The sequence below is a fragment of the Pecten maximus genome, chromosome 8 (genome assembly GCF_902652985.1).
Source record: "Pecten maximus chromosome 8, xPecMax1.1, whole genome shotgun sequence".
NCBI lineage: Eukaryota > Metazoa > Mollusca > Bivalvia > Pectinida > Pectinidae > Pecten > Pecten maximus.
The window spans coordinates 21,525,802-21,531,801 of NC_047022.1; positions in this window are offsets into that span (position 1 = coordinate 21,525,802).

Consider the following 6,000-nt stretch of genomic DNA (forward strand, 5'->3'; position numbering starts at 1 on the left):
ACAAATGAACACTATTGTTCTCCATATAAGAATACAGATGGACACTAGTAATGCTAAAGTTGTTTTCCTGATCAAAAATTCACACATAAGAAATTATATATACGGAAACGTCTCCTATTGTTCTCCATATAAGAATACAAATGAACACTATTGTTCTACATAAAAGAATACAGATGGACACTAATAATGATTAAGTTGTTTTCATGATCAAAATTGGCACATTAGAAAATTATATACGGAAGGAGGAGGGGTGGCGGCGGATTGAAATTAAACTTCTCAATTTACTTACTCTTTTTAATGATCTAATAGATGTCAATGTAGGAAAACGGACAGGTAGGATAATTCCATTCAGTCTTTTAGTATGTGGTATTATTAAGCCAGATTCTCGATAAAGTATAGCATGGTTTGTCACCGTCTTAAGCCCGTACTGATGCGAATTGCTTCTAACTGAATCGACTCGAAAACCTCACACTCAGTCTGATTACAATTTGACCATACAATATTTGAATATTCTAGAATTGGTCGAATTAATGTGGTATACATAGTTAAGAGAGATTTTCTATCAAGTCTGAATTTTAGCATTCTAAGTATACTGATTCGTTTATAGGCTTTTTCATAGATATATTTTATGTGGGTTGACCAGTTTACCGTTGTGTTGAAGAATAAACCTATGTGCTTACGATGGGTAACATTGTTGATAACTAGGTTATTAAAATACAGATCAGGCTGCAATGTCTGGGAGTCAATTCATCTAGAAAAAAGAAGAGATACAGTTTTATCAGGATTGAAAAGTATGCCCCAAATGTTATTAGACTCTAACTGTCACGATGACGACTGTATGGACCCCATAAAACATCCTTTACATTAGGAACTATATTACTTTTATTATCTATATTGCATTTTCTGTTCTGTACTAGAATGTTAACGGCAAATGTTACTAATTCTGTCACGATGACGACTGGTAGGGCCTAAGAATTGTACCTGCTGCCCCCATTGCATGATCGTAAAAGGCAACTAAATTTGGGATCTTATCTTTTCTCTTCTTTCTGAACAACTTTCCTCTTCCTAACGTCTCCCTTGACAATGCCTCACTTTTGGCCTTTAGTTGAGCGTTCGTCGCTGTGAGGAAGGCTTTGGGTTCTGTCCCCTGGCCGAGACATACCATAGTCTTTAAAAATGGTAGTTGCTGCTCCTGCTTAGCGCTCAGCATATTTCGAGTGGGACGACTGGTTGGCCCGTTGTCAGTATAATGTGACCGGGTGGGGTGTGCTGCTGGGTGTCTTCGGCAGTATGCTTTAGTGAGGTAGCACTATAAATCGGCAAAAGTTCCGGCCTATCACAAGGAGACTTAACACGAACATACCGCAGCCTCCCAAAACACACATACGCACTCACCACACGCATGCATGTCGCACGCACGGGAGGCCGTCCTTAAATGACCTTAGCTGTTATTAGGACGTTAAACAAAATAAACCAAACCAAACCAAACGACTGTTATGACCTCAAACACACTGTTTACATTAAGTTCTATATACCTCTATATGTGTATTATGTGTCGTTTTGTATTTTTTATTTATAAAAGGCAAATGACTCTTGATCCTAACAACCTCGACGATATCTGTAAGGACCTGTAGCTCGGTTGCTGCTACAATCCTATTTACCTACACATGTGAACTGTTCCCTACCTCTATACGAAGCTTTTTTTGTGTCTGTAGGAAATGTGTCGTACATGTGTGGTGGCATGGTCGCCCCCTATATAGCATACATGGTATGTATGGTCACAGACATCTGATAGTCCGTGGTATTTTTGATAATTTTCTACCTCCTTACAGACGATGAATGTACAAAAACGCTTACTGGTTACTCGATATAAATTACTATTGGAAATTGCGTTTTAGGTTAATTTACAGACCAGCAATTCACAAGGTTTAAATAAATGATTTATGTCTGGAATTGGCGTAAAACGATATTTGGGTTGTTATTTAAAACAAATACTAAAACCGTTTTACATCTTGGTCTATATCAAAGAAAAAGTGGCACTGCATTACTTATGACTGGAACTTCTTTGGGCATAGGTTTACCTAGTTAAAGCAGTGTGTCACTTTTCAAAAGTAGGTCACTTTTCAAAAGTAGGTCACTTTGACATTCATTTTCACCTTTGACCTAGATCAAAGAAAAACATGCCCAAGCTCAGTTCCTACACCACAAGAAATTCACCCAAGATAATCTGTATGTTATGTATTAAATGTAGTTCACCTTATCAACGAAGGTTTCTTTGACCGACATTGTTACCTTTGACCTACATCAAGAAAAACATGTTCGGACATAATCCCCTGTACAGCTTGTCACTGGAATTCATTACTTGCAACATGTGTTCACTTGCATTGAACTTCTGACATCGCCTGCTAAAATCAGTGATATTACTGAATTCATTCAAACTGATATGACCAAATACAATTATTGAATGGTTTGTTAATCAGTGTCTATAATTAGTACACGTACCTACACACATACATTCTTATCATATAATTTCACATTCGGTGGGACTGTAATTTCCAGAATTGCATAGTTTTATGTTTTTTTTGTTTTGCTTGCTTGCTTGTTTGTTTGTTGTTCGTAATGTTTCCATTTGATTTATTTTGAGGGAGAAACTGTCGATCCTAGTTACAATACAGTGTTACCAGCTGTTGTTTATGGATCCATTTCGATATTAGGCTGTTAATTGAATTTGAATCTTGCGGAAACTTTGAATAAACCAATGCCTCAAGTCATGACAGACCTCACCAATCCGATAACTATTCAAAACGATGATATAGATGTCTGGTCAACAAAACCATCTGTTGGGAGTCTAAGTTCATTTGATATATACACAGTGTAGTGCTTTATTAAAACCCATATAATCCTTTTTCTAGCTTACCAATTTCAAGAAATTGACTTCTCATATGTCATATGGAAGTCTTTTCCGAAGCGTGAAATTCGTTTAAAGAGGCTTACCCGCAGAGAGATCAGAAAAATTGGCTAATAGAAAAAGATTTTTTACACATGACAGATTGTTGGAATTGTTGAGTTTTTCATTTTATTTTCCTTATAAAACGCTGAAAAGTGATATTAAAACCTCATTTTTAAATATTATTTATTTAATCGCAACCCGCAATAAGTCTAATTTGATTGACACATCAAAGAAACAAGCACGTGCACAGTGCCGCACAGTGATAACTTCAAAGGCAGCGGCGATTTACAAAGAAGATTTACCATTATATTCCATACATTTCCCTCTCAGGTTGAGTTTTAAAACGTCTTTTAAATACATATTCTGTAATTGTTTTCAAGAAATAAAGTCGGAAAGCCTCTAATTTTGTCACATAGAAACGTGTACTGAAGTTTATTTAGTGATCGGAGATGTGCCGTTTACCGGTCCGTCTGCGGGTAAGCCTCTTTAACATATTCCACACTAGAATGAAAGAAAAGGGAGATAACTCAAATTTGAAATTTGCGGTCATATTGATTATCAATTCTGCATGAATTATATTAAATACAGGAAATATATGCCAATGTAATAACTACGCTGATCAAATGTTAAATGTAGTGACAAGACAGTATACGTTGTACATCATCCAATATCGGGTGATGATTAGGAGTGATAGGTATGAGATTATTGACATATAATTTAATTTTGTATGAAACACGCATTTTCATTGGCTGAAATAATTTTGTTATACCTCCATAACAAAATTTTTGACGTTGCGCAATGTAACGTCATTTTTGATTGGCTGATGACGTTGCGTAATAATTTATCACAGAAAAGAGTTCGTCAAAGAAAGTGAAATATCTTGGTGTGTATAAGACGAAATGAAATTATAAGAATTAACATTAATTATTTTTTCTGTTATACAGTCATAACATAAAAAACTGGAGTGTACTCTCTTCATAAACCGCTTCGCGGTTTATTTAGAGTACACTCCAGTTTTTTCTGTTATGACTGTATAACAGAAAAAATAATTGATGTTAATCCTTAATTCAGTTACCGGTTGACTCTCAAAGCGTAAATAGATTAGATTATAGAATACATATATCTTAATGCGAGAAGAAAATAATTGTTATCAAAATATTCCTATGGATCATTGCTACAAGAAAAAAATTTATCAATGAAAAATAATATTGCTTACATTGTGTAATCGGCCTTTGTTTGAACATACAACACATGTAATATTGTTCCATTGTACATATTAAGTTATAATGTACAGAATAACTACATCATCTATATTTATATATTGCACATTTACATCAAGCTCTAAAAGTTGCTATATAGGAATGGTTATATTCATGTACATCTACTCCCGTTACATTTTGAATAACATTAGACAGTCGCAATGTATAATCTCGTGTCATTTCTGTACTTGTACTAGTTAGCACACCAAATCGGCACAGGAACTGTCATAAAACCAGCATGTTAACTATATATCATAAACAGATATAATCACGTATTGATCTGCCTGTATTGTTCACCTTTCAATCGTAAAATAAAATGACTTTAGTTGCTTAGTTGGAAAAAAATGTGCGATCAATAGTTTAAGACCACCGCAAACTAACTGATATTGGGTCAGTGTACGTTGTACATGGTTTTATGAGGGAAATGGTTATTGTCACCATCACTGTCAAAATTTTATGTCGGCGTGGAACATTGTAGTTACATGTATCTAACGCGTCAATGACTCTGCTCCCTCCCTAGGTTTTCTGGATATTGTCGACTGGGATCTTCATACGTCTTGATAACCGGTCTCGTATCTCTGAAAGGATAATGACCAGATTATGTAAGATAGGAAATGTATTTGCTCCAAAGGTCGGATCGGTCCGTACAGCCAGGAGATCATCAAAGATTGGCTGAGACTAATCAAAATTATTGAACCTGTAGGTAGACAACACCAAGAGGACGCCATCGTACGGCAGTGGTGGCAGGCAAATGTAACACCCAATACTGGTTTGGACCTCAAGGGCTAGTTTGGACGGATACAGTCTGTTGTACTTTTTATGTTCGAGATACAAAAGACAGAAACGAACATTTCACTCTGTAATAATGAGTGTCTTTTTCATACATTCCCTCATGCTATTCCTGGAAATCGCCATCAATATCTAACTGGATCTATGACGTTTGTTGACAATGCAACACTACGCGAGTTAATTGCGTCTTCAGATACTTTGTTGTGACAACCAAAACTGTGGTAAAATGTTACCAGTAAACCACAGGTATGTATGTATGGAGGACGACATGTTAAGGAATTGTTTGCGTCTCCTAATCTGACTATAGGCAGCTAATTTTTTGTTTTAAAGGATCAAGGTAAGGTCTGAAATATTGTTGTATAGTGCTGATGGTAATGGTTTTGGTAGTGAAAAACACAACAATGTCATGATGAACATCTTCGTTACACTTTCAAAACACGCTCCTTGCCAAAATCAAGCAGCATTAATGTCATAGATTACTTAATGATCGTGAGTTGGGAACACCAGATCCAGGTTTATTTCGACCACATCATCCATTCCCTTGTCTGGCAATGGGCACTCTGAACTACTCTATAGGAGGTCAATAACGAAGGCTGGGACACTAAAACAGGCATGTCCACCCCATATTGTGATATCTCTGCAGCACACGGAGTAATATTCTCCTGTTGTCTCCGGTAACTTTAAAAAGGAAACATGTTGTGGGAAAGTATAAAGTCGTTTGGGAGGTCCTTGGTCTGTACACATTCCAGGAGTATAGGAAAACAAGACCAAACACATTTCATGTTCTCGTCTACCAACAGAATGTATTCTATCAAATGAAACACAACTGTCTTCATAATATAAGAACAGATCAAGTCCTGAATGATGTCCTCAGGCTCAATGTACTGGCGTTTATTCATATCCTGGTGAAGATATGTTCATCCATTTGTAGTATGTCAGTCGCATAAATTGTAGGTGTAGGGATATGTGCCCTAAGATGATTATGACTCCAACCTGCATTAT